Source organism: Lissotriton vulgaris, chromosome 5 (genome assembly GCF_964263255.1).
Source record: "Lissotriton vulgaris chromosome 5, aLisVul1.2, whole genome shotgun sequence".
Classification (NCBI taxonomy): domain Eukaryota; kingdom Metazoa; phylum Chordata; class Amphibia; order Caudata; family Salamandridae; genus Lissotriton; species Lissotriton vulgaris.
The window spans coordinates 540,199,165-540,217,952 of NC_141693.1; the positions used below are offsets into that span (position 1 = coordinate 540,199,165).

General features: G+C 44.5%; 1 pseudogene; it reads left to right on the forward strand.

Annotated features, from left to right (window-relative positions):
- The first annotated feature begins 4,896 nt into the window (after window positions 1-4,896).
- On the forward strand, window positions 4,897-15,964 carry LOC147711205 (uncharacterized; annotated as a pseudogene).
- Window positions 15,965-18,788: the final 2,824 nt, after the last annotated feature.

The window sequence follows — 18,788 nt, forward strand, 5'->3', positions numbered from 1 at the left end:
GAACTGCGAGCACGCCGATATCCAGTCCGGCGCCACTGTAGAATCCGCCACAATAGGAGTGGGTAACGAGAAGATTGGAAACACGGTATGCCTACATGCCTACTTGCTGTATATTGACTGGTGTTACATTTGTAAATCGTGGCTCCTAATCGAGAGACAAACTGTACTTACTACTGAGACACGGTCACGTATGTGGGGGGCATTGCTGAGACCCTGTGTCCTTTTTTAGAACTATTAGGAGTTTGGCCCTTCATTCCCTTTTAACCTCTGTCATTCTCGGCACACTCATGGTGTGGAAAAGCGTTCCAGTATGCCTGACCCCAACATGGCCGACAGTGGTGACTTTTTCCCCCCCTTGCTGATCTTTTACTTACAAAACCCTACCAGGATTGTGCCTGACCTCAAGAGGACGTCTGAAATGTTTTTAAGACCATGGCCCCCCCCACCCGCACTATTCAGACATTCCCCTGAGTACACCTGACCCCTACCCGGACAGCGGAGTTCGAGCATTTTGTCCAACGCCCGGTGGAGCTGCTCTGTTCACCTAATTGAGGACATCGGCCTTGGTTCATCGCCTGACCGTCATCTCCCCAGCCAGACACTGGACACAGTTATCTCCCCTTCTCCCTGTCTCGCCCTCCCCCCTTTGGATTATCTCCCTGGCTGTCACCTACCCACTCAGTTTTTGGACTGACTTTCCCTTTATCCCTCATCCTCTCCCTTCTCACTCCACCTCTCCCCTTTCCCTTCTATTTGTCTCACCGGACATTGGACACAGTTCTTCCTCGTCTCTCTGCTATGGCTCCTTCCTCTCCTCCTTTCCTATAAATTGTCTCAACCTCGCTGTTTGTTTACTGTACCTTACTACGCTATTATAACTGATGTAATTTGTAACACAACATTCCTCTGTTATAGCGCTCTGATACCTACGGATCTAGCCAGCGCTTTATAATCCTTTTGATGAACCTTCTAATGTAACGTTCCCCTTATGCGCTCTGATACCTCTGGGTCTAGATAGCGCTATATAACCTTCACAAATAAAATAAACTAAAAACTGTTTTTTCCTGTACGCTGAGACCTGTGCAACATGACTGATGACTGGTGGAGCTGCTTGACAGCTAATGAGGAGATTGGCCTTGGTTTCCCCCTTGACCGTCACCTACCCAGCCGGACATTGGGCATTGTTCCTCCTCGTCTCCCCACTATTACTCCTTCCTCCCCTCCCTCCTACGAAATATTGAAACATTGTTTATGTGTATTGTACCTTACTATGCTCTTGTATCTGTTGTAACTTGTAACACAACAATCCTAAATGCGCTCCGATACCCTCTTGGGTCAAGTTCGCGCTATATAAAACTTTATAAATAAATATAATTTATACCGACAGCATATGCAGTTTAGAACAGATCAGCAGTGGTAAAGTGCCCAGAATCCTATAGCCAACAAAATCAGGGTCAGAAAAAATAGGAGTCAAAAGGCAAAAGGTTTGGGGATAAACCTGTCAAAAGGGCCAGGACGAACGCTCTGCTACCTAAACTCACTTGCCCTTTTACAGTTCAAAGGTTGTAAAAAGTTTTGCTTTTTGTTTCTGAAGCTAACTCATTCACTTTCCTTCAGTTCTCCTGCTTGGAAGCAGGGCCAGGTGTGTCACAGCACAGTACTATAAACCTGGAGTTGACTGATGACACTCTCTTTAAGATGATGCCTGTCTGGTACATGCACATCAAATCATCTCACCGACTCGCTCTCTCAGGCTGCATGCATCCTACAAAGGGCTGTTACCTTGCCACCAGCACCACCAGCAGCGGGGACTCGCAACCCCAGGGTACCTTGCATCTGCAGGAGGGAGGAGCCTTCCGCCACTGTGCCTGAAATGCGCCAAATGCTCACCGCAGCACGGGCCGTGCCCGGGCCAGGGGCATGCCCGTCCATGCCCATCATTACCAGGAAGAGGCAGGGCAGGGCCACCTCCTTTTCATCTGGCTTTTGATCGCCGCCGTGAATTATCTCCTGTTTATTAAGGTACTGTGGGAACTTTCAAAATCACACAGAGAAAGCTTACAGCCAGAGGATCGGACACCATTTACTGACTGCAACTCATAAGACGGGCTCCTGAACAAATAATCCATTAGCCTTCTAGCCCTATTATTCGTCTGTTTTTATTTTCCAGTAAGCTCCTTGAGCATTAGCTAACTTGTCATCTAATGTTATTTTTCTTCCTCCTCTGATACCAATAATTGTGTCACACTTACACAGACATGTATAAAAAGAAAACAATGGAGTGTGTTAGAGGAGGAGGTAGTGGTAATGGTCGGGCCCACAAGGTGAAGAATGCAAGGAATCACTCAAAAACGCAGATAGCAACTGCGTGTTGGATCGCATAGACACTCTTATTAGCGAGTGTGAAGGCATCCTAGAGGCTGAACCAACTACGCCCAATACCTTGGGGCCAATCCTCACCCACAGCGTCAGCCCAGAACAACGAACACCCCATGCCGAAATACCATCCCAGCTATGCTCCAGAAACCTCCTTGAAGGGAAGCTCTTACACCTAACAAAGATGCGCCATCAGAAACGCAAGCAGATCCCACGACAACCCTCCATCTACCCATCTCTTCTCCTAGCACCAACATCACGGACTTCCATTTGGGAACTGCAGTTACCTGTACAACAGGTTTTTTACCACTAGTTGGCATGTCCAACGAGCTAAGCGAGGTATTGCCTCAGTCACCTCTCACACATAGTGCAGGACCCAATAATTTCTGCAACGTAGAACCGCAGGAAACATCCCAGCTTATTAACACGCTCATACTTGATATAGGGTCCCTGAAATCCATGATTGTGGATCTAACTACCTTGGCTAAATCAAAACTATACAAGGAGCTGCCCAGCCAGCAGTGTGCAATAGCCCAACAGAACACAACCAACAACTTTATGTGACACACACTGCACCCATTGAGAAGAGGGCTACCCTTGCTCTTGACACACCACCACTACCCCTTGCCACTCCTTTCCACAGGTACACCCCACTTTACCCTATAGCCAATCATCCAAGCAATATCAAAACTAGGGCCCCTAGAAATCTTTATGGTACAGTTACCTCTCAATCTTCTGCAACTTGCACCAATCTCGCCTCTCCCTTTTCTTCTCAGGCACAGCATCCTCTATCCAAGACCCAACATCAGACAAACCATCCGGATACCCCCTATCTATCTCATCCTCTGAAAATGTTTATGGTCAACATCCCTAAGTTTGGCCCTAAGAGTAGTCCTGAAAATGAACTCTCTTTGACCAACAAAGCTATCCACTGGATGGCTGTCAATCAGTGATACGTGATGACATCACCAGGGCTCGCAGATGTACATCCCTGTCCCAACAGCTCGACCGCATTGAGCTCACTATGAGCAGCGCCGATTTGGCTGATAATCTTCTTGCTTTAAAATACCGCACCTTCTCCCCTGAAACCTCTTCCATACAGTTCAGGTGATCCCTGCTGGGCATACGGGGCAAGCAACCCATCATGCAATCATCGACTCCATTAGACATAGGAACCTCATTAGAGGCTATCCACTGACTACATTCTACTCCCCGAAACACCAAGTCTATCCAACATACCATCTCACCCTTATGTACTGACCCTGAGCCATTAAAAGACAGACTTGGGGGGATAAGACCCTAAGTGACTTTTCAATCACTACCCGGAGGGCTTGGGAAGTGGAAGCCATAACACCTCCAGATACCCAAGTATTGCCTAATGCCTTGGCCCTGCAAAGGCAATATACTTCAAGTAGGAGTGTTACACCAGGACCTGCTCCATGCCATCAACTGAAATTACTATCCTGGAACGTCTCAGGGCTAAAAAGTAAATTGGCAATCCCTCATTGGAACAAACTAATGGAGGTCTTTGACATATGCATCTTCCAGGAGACCTGGAGTCTGGTTCCTTTGTATAAATCAGGACATATGTGCATCCATTCTCCAGCAACCGCCATGGGGATAGGATGTCTGTCAGGGGGTTTGATCATTTAGGTGAGCCTTGCCTTGGGTTGCCGTATCACCCTGCATCCAAATTCGATCCCGGATATCCTGAGACTTAATATCAGGGGACCTGGGGGGGTGGGGGACCCTAGACTCTCCCTTAACCTGTCTCACCTAGCCCCCCTCCTCATCTGACCTCCATTCATACCCTCCCATCTCCCAAACCCACTCCCAAACCCCTCACCTGCATGCTTGTTAACTGCCGCTCCGCTGCCCGACATGCCATAGAAATCTCTGAAACCATCCTTAGCGAATCCATCAACATCGCGTTCCTTACAGAATCCTGGCTTAATGAACACTCCACTAGCATTCTTGACCTACTCTCACCCCGGGGCTACTCCATCATTAGGAAAGATAGACCCATCCGAAAAGGCGGTGGTGTAGCTATCATCTTCAAAGACGAACTACAGCTCTCCCTTATCAATAACGCCGAATATGCCTCCTTTGAATACCTTGTAGCCGAACTCAAAATACAGGATTCCCCCCCCTATCCGCCTTCACAATATATATAATCCGCCTGGAAATCACTACCCATTCATCGACAAGCTATCTAACCTTCTTACGCAATCGTCAATTTCCAAATCTAAAAACATCTTCCTGGGAGACTTTAATCTCCATTAGAATGATACTAAAGGTCCCTCAATCTCCCTCCTGTATGACCTTCTCGAAATTAATGACCTCAAACAAATCTGTCAGTCACCAACCCATTCCAAAGGAGCCACCCTCGATGCTATCATTACCAGCAAAGATCTAGCCCTCCTATCTAACATCATTACCATTGACTGGTCCGACCATCACCTTATCCTGTTCTCCATAAACAACTCTGCCTCCACCCCTCCATCCAAAACTATTAAACCCATGAAACTGATCAGAAATCTCAGTCATATCCCTCCCGACTTACTTGAATCCAAACTTCAGGCTCAGCTTCTCGCTATCCCTCCTTCCCAAAACACGAATGAACTAACCAAACAATATAACAAAGCTGTCACTGCTACCCTTGACCTTCTAGCACCACTCAAACTCAAAAAACAAAGAAATATCCCTTCCAAATCATGGTTTAACACAGACCTAAACATTGAAAGACGTAGACTCAGACAGACTGAAAGATTATGGAGACAGCACCCCTCTTCTAACCTGGCCAGCTCAAGACTTGCTAGATCGTCCTACAAAAAACACATCTTTAGACAAAGAACTTTCTTCCTCAGATCACAACTAGATCGAGCTTAGAATAGGCCAAGAGAACTATTCAACATTGTGCGTAATCAAACTGCTTCCGCTCCCCCTGTCCCACTGGTCTCGAAGACTAGATGTGAAGAAATAGCTCTCTTTTCTTCAGACAAAATTAAACTAATTGAGCAATCCTTCCTCTCTACTGCGATCCCTACCACCAATCCGAACACCTCTCTTAATATCCCACCCTCCATCAGAACTCCCCCTACATCCTCTACGGCCCATCATAACTCTGATCTCCCTTACCCCTCCTTGCCCCCCAATTTCCTGGACTCCAATCATCCTAACTCCCTTACTAAAAATAATGCCGCTTGGCTTAACTTCCAGCCAGTCACGGAAAGAGACGTCTTTAACATAATTTCCAAACTCAAGCCTTCCTCCCACACCAAAGACCCTCTTCCCTCCAAACTTGTCCAAAACCTCAAACATATCATCACCCCTACCTGGACCTCTATTATCAACAGCTCCCTTGCCACCGGTTCTGTCCCCAACTCATTGCAACTAGGCGAAATCACCCCCATTATCAAAAATCCTTTGGCAGATCCAAACAACCTCAATAACCTTCGTCCCATCTCCAACCTTCCCCTTCTTTCTAAAGCCCTGGAAAAATGTGTTCTTCTCCAACTAGAGAGACACATTGAACACTTTAAATTACTAGACCCCTTCCAATCTGGCTTTAGGAAAAGATGCAGCACTGAAACCGCCATGCTAAACATTGTTGATGACATACACCACTCACTCGACAATGGTGAATCTAGCCTTCTTATCCTCCTTGATCTCTCTGCAGCGTTTGATACTGTTAACCACTCTACTCTACTCAATGTTGTTAGAGATCGGTTCGGCCTAAATGGTATGACACACAAATGGTTCGTCTCATACCTACAACACCGTTCTCAACAAATCAAAATCCAAAATTGCCTATCTAACCCTACCTCCATCTCCTTAGGAGTTCCGCAAGGATCCATCCTCTTTCCCTCTCTCTTTAACCTTTTCATAATACCCCTCACAATCATTCTTAAACAAGCCGGGATCAACTATGATCTCTATGCCAATGACACCCAACTCTATTATAAGATTAAAACCCATGCTGACATCCTTCACCTCAACAACACTCTCATCAAGATTCAAGCCTAGTTCCACACTAACCACCTCAAACTCAACCCTAAAAAAACTGAAATAATTCTTTTTTCCCCTAAAAACAACCAGCTCCCTATTCAGAATTGGATCTCTGACCTTAATGCCCTCAACTGCTCCTTATCTTTGTCCTCCTCAGTCAAATCACTAGGGGGCATATTACCAAGCAATAGCAATAATTCTCGCTATTGCTTGGTTAGAGACAACAATTTACAGCTGAGCTGCGGCGATTTTTACTGCAAATAAACCTTGGTATTACCAAGGTTTATCGCAAATGCGATAAAATCGCCGCAATGCATGAATATCGCTGAAAAGTCAGCGATATTCATGCATTACCGAGCTAATGCTTTTAGCCATGTTATCCACCTCCCATTGGATAACATGGCTAAGAACTGCTCAGGGCAGGTGTTAGCTTTTGGAGATATTCGCGCTTAGCGTGAATATCTCCAAATGTTGGTAATAGGAGATAGCGATGTTAGCTACTGTTTTCAGTCGCTAACATCTTGGCACGCCCACTTTGCATGTCATTAGTGATAAATATCACTGACATGCAAAGTGGGGCCCAAGATGGTCGCTATCTCCTACTAGCTGTCTCTAACTGGTGTTAGCGACAGCTAGGTAATAGGGAGATAATTTTATCTCCGCTTTCTTGGCTTTTAAAGCCAAAAAGGTGGAGATAAACCCCCTTGATAATATGCCCCAGGTATCTCACTTGACGACCTCCTAACCCTCAAGACACATATCAATAATTCTGCCAAAGGAGCCCTCTTCACTCTCCGCCACCTTAAGAAAATCGAGCCCTTCATCCCTATCGATGATTTCAAACTAGCAGTCCAATCCCTTGTTCTTTCTCGCATCGACTACGGCAATGCCATCCTCACCGGAATTCCCAAGATCCACCTCGAACCGCTCAAATCTGTGCTGTACCTTGCAGCTAGGCTTACCTCAGACTGCAAGCGATTCAACCACATCTCCCCTACCCTTAAAATCCTTAAATGGGTCCCCATTGAAGGTAGATCCACGTACAAAACAGCCTGCATTACACACAAAATTCTCCATCAGAATACACTGACCTACCTCGCTAACAAACTCAAAAAAGCCGGTTGCTCCCGTTCCTTGAGAAGCACAAACACCTTCCTTCTTATCCCCCCCCCCTTCAAAAAAAGAAAACCACCCAGTCTCGGTCCTTTTCCGGCAACGCTCCATGCATTTGGAATGCCCTTCCAACTGACCTTCGTTGCAACCCTTCCCACCCTTGCTTCAAAAAAGAACTCAAACTACATCTCCTCAATAAATATTGGGGACTATAATCCATATCTGCTATCTTCCACTGGCCACATCTGTCCGACCTCAGATACATCCGCCCTCCCTTCTTTTCAGCCTTACTTCGCCCTTCCTCCTCGTCACTTCCACCTCCGTTTACCACCTTCACTCCTCCCTGCACCCTCCCCCCCTTCCCTTGTCCTCCGTCTGCCCTCATTTCTGCCCCTCCTGCTCTCGTCCTTACTAACCCAATCTGACCACCAACCTCCCAATCCTCCTTTGCAATTTTCTGGCTCTCTTTTCAATGTATGCCTGGTTATTATTGATTATCACATCTCCCACATTTCGGTGTTCTTATTTCCCATATTTATCATTTTGAAATATGTCTGGCGGAGACTTATATGCTGTTTATACTCATTTATGCTATGTATGACCCATGTCTTACTGACCTTCTTGTCTCAAAAATGTAAAGCACTCTGATACCCCTGGGTCCAGCCAGCGCTATATAAAACCTCTAAATAAATAAATAAATAAATAAATAAATAAATAAATAAATAAGGGGGACCAAAAGGGACAGACCCTCGCCTATAGTTACAGCCTTAGAAGAAGCCTAGACTAGTTGCCCGTCTCACTCTAGTGTCGCGGTAGCAAGAGAATTCAACTGTACCTTTGAACCCCTGGATATAGAGGACCTGATGGGGGTCGAGATGGATGACAATAAATGTGCCGTTCCCGGCTCAGCTTACCTCCTGTCAAAAGATGGATTCAGCTAGTACTCCAACTCAATGCTCTTACGGCAGAATTTGGTCTGAGGGGAGTAAATGGGAGAACACCATCAGATAGTCAGTATGCTAACACCTACAACAGAGTCAGCTGCCCCTTGCGGATTGACTATATCCCACTTGATGTAAGGCTTTGGGGAGACCTCATAGAGATCAACGTTGGCACCACTACTGAAAGTGATCATAATCCCCTTTGTCTTCATATGAAACCACTTTGGCCAGTTCCTTGCCATTCTGAGAGTGTGCAAACTTTAGCAATAACTAAAGAAATCGCCCATTCCAATTGTAAAAGATTTCTGAGGTGGCGCAAGATTGCACTCCAGGAAACCAAAATCGCTGGAATCCGGCAAGTTTTAGCCTCTAGAACGTCAGCACTCCAGGCTGTAGTCTCCGACCCATGGCGGCTGACAGATGTTCTAAACATCCACTCTTGCACAGTGGACCTAGTAGGTGCTTACTTTCTAGCCCCGAGTAAGAGCAATAAGCCCAGCGTGCCCACCAAAGGGCCCAACCCTTGGTATACGAAAGATTCTAGGCAAAAACGGCAGCTCCTAGCCAAAGCAATTAGAGATAAGAACTGTACTCTGATCAGGATGGACATCAAGAGCTATAGAGCAGCTCTCCCCCAAGTCAAGATCACATGGGATGAGTCACATTGGCAGGAACTTAAAGAAGCAAGTCTAGCCAAGAATAATAATCTATTTTGGACCTTAGTCTCTCAGGGCAACAGGAAGGCTGACTGCCCACTTTCAAATCATATTCCAAGCTATGCTTGGTACGACCACTTCGAGAAGCTAAATTCCACACCGGAGACTAGAATACTTCAGGAGCTTTATACTCCTCTCGACCCTCCTAGTGCTGATATTAACGGTTATCTTTTTGGCCTGGTTGAAATTGAAACTGCTATAAGGAAAATTGTCCCCGCCAAAGTAGCTGGGCAGGATGGCCTGCGGTAGACCTCTTCATGGCAGATGTTACAAATTGGGCAAATTATATTCTTCTTCTTGCTAATTCTATTGCCAGTGGAACCCCAATACCGGGATCCTGGAAAGGTGCCGAGGTGGTACCCTATTTTCAAGAAGGGACCAAGAGAAGACCCCTCAAACTACAGACCAATTAGTTTGATAGATGTAATGCAGAAGGTCTTTGGTAGAGTCCTGCTGTAAAGAATCCAACAATGGGTAGAAGACAAAGATATTCTCTCCCAGTATCAAGCTGGCTTCAGGGCCTGCAGAGGAACGATTGATTAGGGCTTTAGGCTGCTCCTAATATACTGGAAGACAGTGATAATCTGCAAGGGCAGTCTTTATCTCACATTCATCGGTCTAAAGACTGCCTTTGATCTCATCGCCAGGAATAATCTGTGGCTAGTGCTGAGACATGGGCATTCCCCCGCCCATCCTCAACCTACTGATCTGGCTCCATGAGGGTACCTACGCCCAGGTGAGGTGGGGAAAGTCAGCTGACAGAGCGGTCCCCCAGGGTTGTGTCATGCACCCACCCTGTTCTCTCTCTACATGAATGTGGTGGTTAGCTTTCTCAAAGAAGATCCGGCAGTCACACCACCCCTGGCAGGTGACAAAGTACCGATACTCTTGTTCGCTGATGACACCCTGCTGGTGTCAAAGACCCCAGCAGGACTACAAAGATTGCTCAACAGATTCCAATCCTTTTGTGACTCTCGGGGACTGATCATCAATGCCACAGAAACAAAGTTTATGACATTTAACCCCCATAAATCATTCAGGAACCATCTTACACTCGACGGGGCATATTTGGGGATAGTCAGGACCTTTGATTATCTTGGTGTCAGACTCTCTGACCTAATGTCTTGGAAGTCCCACCTTGCCAAGATGCTTTTTGGGTCATAAACGTGTGACCGGAGCACTAGGAAAAGAGCATAATTTCTCACAAAGTAGACCAGCTGCTCCGGTGCTCACATTTTACTTTCCCAAGGAAGTTAGCACAGCTCTTTATGGAGCCGAGCTGTGGGGGTTTGACAATGGTGAATACATTTCCAGATGTGAACATAAGTTCCTGAGGAATTTGGTGATGCTCCCCTGCTGCACACCTCTTAATCCCTTAAAACTCAACTTGGGCAGATGGTCATTTAGAGACACAGCAAAATTACGTCCATTGCTCTTTTGGGCTCGCATTAGGCAGACCCCAGAACTTTCTATATATGCCGAAGCACTTACTCAGGTCATCCACCTAGATGTCGACTGTAGAATCAAATGGCTCTCGGACATCAGGAAATCTTTGACAGTACTGGGTTTTCAGGGACACTGGGACAGACAAGACGCACTAAGTACAGAGGAAATCAAACGGTCACACTGGGACAGTGTTGCCAGCCAGGAAATTAGCCCGACCAAAGTGGGCAGACTGACGGAAGAATTCCTTTAGCGCAAGCAGACTAGAGGCCTTGAGCCTTACCTAGATTTAATCCAGGTACCTAGGGACAGGAAGCTGTACATGCATTTTAGGTTTGGCACACTTCCTCTCCGAGCTTTAACTGCAAAGTGGCACCCCTTGGAACAGACACCAGCAGACTATCCTTGTGGCAGAGTCCCATTAGAGTGTGTTGCCCATGTCATGTTTGTTTGCCCAGCATACAAAGCACCAAGGTCCAAATGGCTAAAACCTATCTGCCCCCAATTGGGCACACTGGATCATCGGGCAGCTCTGCGTATTCTGAGGTCTGACTCAAGAGCACTCTTTGTGTGCGGCGTGGCCACATTTTTTGGCCATGCCTGATTAAATAGGCAAAAAGCTGCGAAAAGAGAGGCTTAACTTCTCTGGGCATGAGACAGTGATGCAGTGAAGTAATCTCCGTAGCACACAATTATTGTCTGACCCCCAATAAGATCACATCTTATGCACTGACACTTTATATTAGTCTACCCAGCACCAGAAATATGGTTTTAAATAGTTATTAGTCTACATGTTTTTCGGGGTATCACATCATGCTTCTTATGGCGACTGCACAAGGCAGGATGTTGAGCTCATATTTTTAAATGGTTTTTAAAATGTTTTATGCACAAATATTCATATCTCTTTCCACTTATGATCTCTTTATAAAAAAACTTACATTGTAATTTTCGACAACTGTACCATTCATAATGGGGTATCTGAGCATCCTTTCAAATTAACTGTTTACATTGTCTACCTCACTATGTATTTCTAGTCAATTCTGCTCTTTTGTACATTTCATGTTAAACATTTTACAAAGCTTTAATGACACAAGTTGCCGAAATAAAGCAATAAAAACAACAACAACCTACAAAGGGCTGGAAAAGAGGGCAACCAGCCTCCTTCCTAATCCTGCAGCTGTCATTGAGTCAGATCCTGGATCCATGGTGGCACAAGTTAAATTTGCTATATGTGTCCTGATGCACTTTGCGAAACAGGGACACTTTCAGCAGCACTCACACTTTGTGTGCATTGTGTTCTTTTAGTTGCATTTCCAGCTGGGCCAAAATAAGGACTTCTTTTAAAGGTCTATCTTGACTCCTTTGACCGGAAGCTGGAGGCTCAGCCTTTGTTATGGCCTAACTGGAGTTTAACACCTTGATGTCAATACCATGGAGAGAACAAAGACTCCTGGATTAACAGTTTACAAGAACTCAAGAGCTAAACTACGATTTGAAAGCACGTTTTTGACTTTTTCAAGCTTTGTATGTAAGAATTACCTATGTACTGTAAGAGTGTCACATGCATTTATATGATTACTTATGCTATTAACAACTTTTATTGCATATACGAATATGTGTTTATAACTACTCAAAGTAACCATTTTTAGCAGCTTTAAAGTAAGGATAGACTTAGTAAAACTCATGCTTGCAGTTTGGCTACAGCTGGTAGATGCTGGTTCAAAAATTTCTAAGCTACATTAATTGGACTGTAACTTGTGACCTGCAGGTAGACAGGGATCTGCGACAAAGAAGTAACCCACTCAGCTGCCTCCATAAAATACAAATTGAACCCCGTGTTTGGTTTTAGGATGTCAATTCTGTAACTAGACCGTGCACAGATGTCTCCAGCAAGTGTATCAACACCAAATTTATCGTACGGCTATTTTACCTTGGTAGTTACTGGGTACTCAAAGATCTCTACAGCAAGGGTCGAACTTTGAAAACTATTTAAAAAATACCAGCCGATCGTGGCCAATTAAGTAAGTCATAATATATTTACTATCACATTTGTTGTTACCCATTCGTTTGGGGTAGGCGTTTTCTCCTGTTGCCCTTGATCGCAGACAGGTAACTGCCATTTTTAAAGAAATACCATTAGAAGGTGGTGATAAGTTCTTCCCTTCTTCCATCCCCATTTACTAGGATATCCCTTATCTGTACCAATGCATTGGTCACTGAGATACTTTGTAAGTCGAGCATACTAGACAGAGCAAGCTGTCTGGTTGTTAAATACCTACTGAGGATTTGACAAGAACTTACAGTGGCTTACAGCCTGACTATTGCTTACCATTGGTTGGCTTTATTGTCACTCACATTTGCTTCCTTCTTATTTTATGGCTTTCCTTGTCCCAGCTTCTCCCTTTTGTGTTTGTCCCTACACTCTAGCATAGCCTCTTTGCCATCTCTCTGATTGACTGACTTCTATCCCTATCCTGCTCACTTTTAATAAACCACTTTTTTTCTTGCTTAAGCACTCCATGATAGTACATGCTTCTCCAGCACTCTCCCATATGTGATTCACCCCCCCCAAAAAAAATACCTGCCCTGTGCCCTGTTTTGCTGACTCCCTTATGTAGAAAGCTGTCTCTTGTATACTTCTCTTTAATTATCCACCGCAGAAAGTCTGAAGTGCCCTGGGGTTGGGGGGAGTACGGGCCCATGCCCAGAGTAGCCACTCCCCCTCAAAGCAAAAAGGAAATATTATATAAATGTAGTCTCTGGTGTCTAGTGGCCTTTCTGTCTCCCCACAGTGGGGCAGAATGCGGTGAAGTACACCCATCAACCCCCAAGAGGTCTGGAAGTCTAATGGATCACGGGACATGAGGAACATGAGCCCATGGCCAGTGGGGCCACTCCTTCACTCTGAACAATACTGCATAATTGCAGTCCCTGATATATAGTGGGGTTTCTGCCCCCTTGAGAGGCAGATTTGGGGTGAAGACCCCCATCTACTCCAGGGCGGGATGGACAGAAAGTCTATTTGGCCACCGGGATGGGGGGTGAGCATGGGTCTGTGCCCGGGTGGCACTCCTCTTAAATTAAATTGTGTATAAATGCACTCCCTTGTATCTAGTGGGCTTTCAGTCTGATAGGGGGTAAATTCCCCATCCATCCCAGGAGAAGCAGAAAAAATCATGTGGCCCAGAGTGGGGATAGATACCCATGCTCAGAGGGGCTGCTCCCCTACACAATCTACAGCTAGTGGATGGATCCCTGCTTAGGCTCGCCTTACTCCTACAATACCCAAGCAGGGATCCACCAGGGACAGATATCAATGGATAGAGACTATTGTCCTCTTTCTAGAGATACCTCTCCTGTAACAATCGGTGCTCTGGGGATGAGTACTCCCCCTGAGTATTGATCAGCACATTTCACTTTCACTTTGAGTGAAATGGCGGCAGCGCACCATGTGCAATGATTGTCATTTCAGATGAAAAACAAAAAAATAATCTGACTGCTGGGTAAGCTCTCGACAGCAGCCGAACACTAAAATAAAGAAAGGAAACCCTCTGGTGTGAGCATCAGAGGGTCCTTTGAAGCCCTCCCCATTGTAGGCTAGTGGTATTGGATGAAGACTACACAAAAACGGCTAACTTTTTCACAAGGCCCACATTTTACAGAAAAATCATAATAACAATTCATACATGTATAAATATACATACATGGGCTTTCGGTCAGCCCTCTGCATGCAGAGGTCTGTTCAAGACTCATTCACATTCTTTTTCACACACCAATGCATACAGCTTGTGTCCATTGGTCAGCCCACTTGAGACATTGATTGTCTCGCTTTGTTGTGAGTGGCAGCATTTTGCTTGTGCACATGTGCAGATCTGCCTAAAAAATTTCAAGGACAGTCACTGTTTTATTTTTATTTTTATTACATTTTTTTAAAGTAATTTTTGCAATCGTTTTTTCTAAACTTATTTATTTGCAAATAATTACACACTACCTTTGCGCACTACTGTGTTTACTTTGTTTTACGTTTACACTTGTAATACCTATTTCATATGTTTAGAAAAGAACATATTTAGCCAGACTTATTGGGTTTGCTAGTGCTTTTTTTTTTAGATAGAATAACACTGGCAGATTGGTATGGGATCTCAAACTTTTAAATGTAGACAACTCAGCAGTTACATCATAAACCACATGTGTTTTAAACTGAAGACTGTGGGGCATATTACCGAGGGCCTTTTAGCCGCTTTAGCTGGACTTTTTCCCGGTAAAGCAGCAAAAATGTTATCGCCCAATTACCAAGCTGTTGCTAACACCAGTTAGCGACAGCTTGTAGGCGATAGCGAGCATTTTGGGGCCCGCTTTGCATGTCAGCGATAATTATCGCTAATGACATGCAAAGTGGGCGTGCCAAGATGTTAGCGCCTGAAAACAGTCGCTAACATCGCTATCGCCTATTACCTACAAAGGCGAAGCGATGGACATATTCGCGCTAAGCACGAATATCTCCAAGAGCTAACCCCTGCTAATACCAGGTCTTAGCCATGTTATCCAATGGGAGGTGGATAACATGGCTAAGAGCTGTTTCACGCTAATGCGTGAATATCGCTGTACTGTCAGCGATATTCACGCATTTCGCCTGATTTTTATCGCTTTTGAGATACACCTTGTTAATAGCAAGATATCTCAGCGATAAAAATCGGTGAAACGCGGCGATAAAAATGTTGCCGCTAACCCTGCTTAGCGATAAATATCGCTGTTTGTAGGTAATATGCCCCTATGTCCCCAATGCATTAGCCATCGGTGGACTGCCACTGCATTGAAAACGGTGACCCTGATTAATTCATTTTAAAAAATATGGACCCAACTAAGTAAACAAGCAGACAGAATGTTCACTCACAGGGCACATAAAGCAGTCAATGTAGCCGCATTCAGTGCAATATGAAATATCCCACATGAAAGGCTGGTGGGCTGTGGTTGATATTGTTTGGTGAAGCAGCCGCACTGGCTTTCCCTTTACTCCCATAGCCCTGTGCGTGTGACCTCTGTAATAGAGAGATAGTTCCTGGAGCAAAAAAAAAGCAATGCTCTTTAAAAGCCATGATGAATTCTGATATTTGTATCCACACAAACTCTACAGCCGCTGTGTGCCGGCTGGCACGTTTTGTCCCAGCTCCTACCAAGAAAGCTCACAATGTGGTTCTTTCTGTAAACATGCTCCTTTCTTTTTCAGGAACTTTGAGAAGTCCTTCAGGGAGTGGAAGGGATCCCACTCCGAAGCAGGTTGCCTTGCAGATACATGAAAAAGAGCGCGAGCTTGCCCTTGGCATGCTTATAAATAATGGAGGCTGTAACTTGTACGATTCTGTGTAGAATAAGAATGCAACATTTCGCAGAAATTTAATACGATTACGTGGAAATCCACAAAAAGAGTAATTATGCATTTAACACTATTTTCTTAGTTCGAAAATGCCACAACGCATCCAAAATGGACGTGTAGTTGCATTATGCTCTAAGAAATTGTGCTAAATGCCACAAAACACGAATAGCAGCAAGAGAACCCGCTCGTGCTTGCTAAATGCACACCTGTGGTAGGATTTTTCCCTAATTAACTCCCGGCATTTAACTTTAGTTTCTTAGCTCAAAAGATCTCACTAAGAAAATAGTGCTAAATGCAACAGTACACGAACAGCAGCACAAGATGTTGCATGCAGGTACTTTTGCGGTAGGATGTTTTCCTCCAAATTACTCTTAATCTATGAGAGCAGGCGTAATTGCTTTATTATCGTATTATCGGTAATTCCACTTCAAAGAGTAATGCGGGATTACTGAAATTACTCAGATTATCCAGCATAATTAAAATTACTTCCAGGCTACTTTTAAACCAAGCAGGAAGGCAGAGGGATTGAAATGTAGCGTTTATTTTTGCAGTTATTAGGTGGACTTTGTATCTGCACAATACTTTGTGGGAGAATACATTACTAAATACATATTGGCATTATAAATTGTGTTTAGGGCATTAAACATGGTGCATTAGTGCATGATGCTGAATTACCAAAACTGCATTGTGCAGTGTACCCAGTCTGTTGTCCTGTTCTTAAGCATTACATTATTCTAGTTTTAAAACTGAGGGTTATTCAGGACTTATAAATATGTTTAAATAGTTCTAAAATAAGGGTCCGGCCCTCCAAGGGAAGGTCACTTGAGGCCTAATGTGCTTGTACTTTTAATTTAATTGTGCAATAATTTTAAATGCGCAGTATGACTTGTGTGCATGGGCCTTATACAGTGTATGTCTTTCAAAACGGAATTTTAAGGCTCAAAATCAAATCAAATCATAGAGTATTTATTAAGCGCACATATCACTCGAAAGTCTCATGGCGCTGGTGGATGACTCAGAGATGGACTTGATATGGTGCATTAGATGTCAAACAGCCATGTCTTTAAGTTCTTACGAAAACAGGTGTGATCACTAGCGGTGCGAAGAGATAAAGGCAGTTTGTTCCAAAAGGACAGAGCAAGGAACGAGAAAGATTTCCCTCCACACATAGTGGTACGAATTCTGGGAGATGAGAGGAGTGCTTGGTTGCAGGATCTCAAGGTCCTACCTGGTTGATACCAGCTTAACTCTTTGGCCCAAAAATCAGGACCTTTTACATACATATTTTTATGCGTCAAGCAAAGAATCTTAAAGTGTATACGTTTTCTTACAGGCAGCCAGTGTAAAAGCTTCAAACTAGGTGCCGAAGGAGATCTTGGTGGGAGATTAGGTACCAACCTTGCAGCTGTATTCTGCAGAACCTGCATCCTAGAAAGAAGGCTTTCATTGGTAGAAGCTAGCAGAGCATTCCCATAGTCCATACGACTAATAATAAGTCCCTGGACTAGAGGTTTTCTTGCCTCAGTCGGAATCCACTTAAAAACCTTACGCAGGCTACGCATAACACCAAAGCAGGAGCCAACTGTCTTATTAACAATGTCTTTCATTGACAGCTTATTATCCATTTGAAAGCCCAGATTAAGCACTGACTGAGTAGGAATAGGACAAGGGCCAAGGCTTGAAGGCCACCAATCGGGAGATCAATGCTCATGAGCCTTGCCATACAGCATTATCTCAGTTTTTCCTCCATTCAGCAGTAAATGGTTTGTGCACATCCACTTATCAATTTGGGACATGCAGTCTTTAAACCGGGACTTGGTTTCCGATGGGTCTGGACCAAAAGTGACCAGGATCTGAGTGTTGGCAGCGTATGACACGACATCAAAACCATATGACCTGATCACTTTGGCCAGAGGGGTCACATAAAGATTGAAGAGTGTGGGACCCAAGATAGAGCCGTGTGGTACTCCCATCCTTACTGGTCTACTACAGGAGCTGGTCTTTCCTACCTGTACTATCATAGTTCTATCTGTTAGATAGTTTTTGAGCCAATGTAAAGCCTTACCTCTGACACCAATCTCCCAAAGCCGATGTTCAAGAATGCTATGGGAGATGGTGTCAAACGCTGCAGATAAATCTAGCAGCACAGGATAGATGACTGTCCCCTGTCTATTGCAAGCCTGATGTTATCAGATACCTCCAGCAAAGCTATTTCGGTACTGTGGGCTGACCTTAAGCCAGATTGAGAAGGGTCAAGCAATCCACAGCTCTCCAGATGGGACACAAGCTGTTTGTTAACTAGGGACTCAAGCATCTTACTGAAATGAGGGAGCAAAGATATAGGACGCTAGCTGGAAAAAGGTTTTGGGTCTGCAGTAGATGTTTTTAGTATAGGCCTAACTCTGGCAGTTTTCCATATGTTGGTTGATTCTGATTCCGACAGTGATTTGTTGAATAAATCCGTGAGACTGTCCAAGAGAGCTGGAGCTACAATAGGAAAATCTCTCGGTGGCATAGGGTCTATAGGAGAACCAGATTTTACTTTTATAAATGCTTTAATCACTTCATCCGAGCCACATTGAGTAAATTCTTTCAAAATGTGAGGGGATCAAGAATAGTTACAGAATGATTTCCCATGTCATTATTAAAATCTTGTGCAGGGAAAGAATTGTGGATAGCCATGATCTTATCATCAAATAATTTTGAGAGAGAGTCTACCCAGTCCTGAGAGATAGAAGATTGTGTCTGAACAGGCGGGGTAGAGTATTCCTTCAGAATTTGATATAGCTCCTTATTAGAATTTGCTACCCTCTCAAT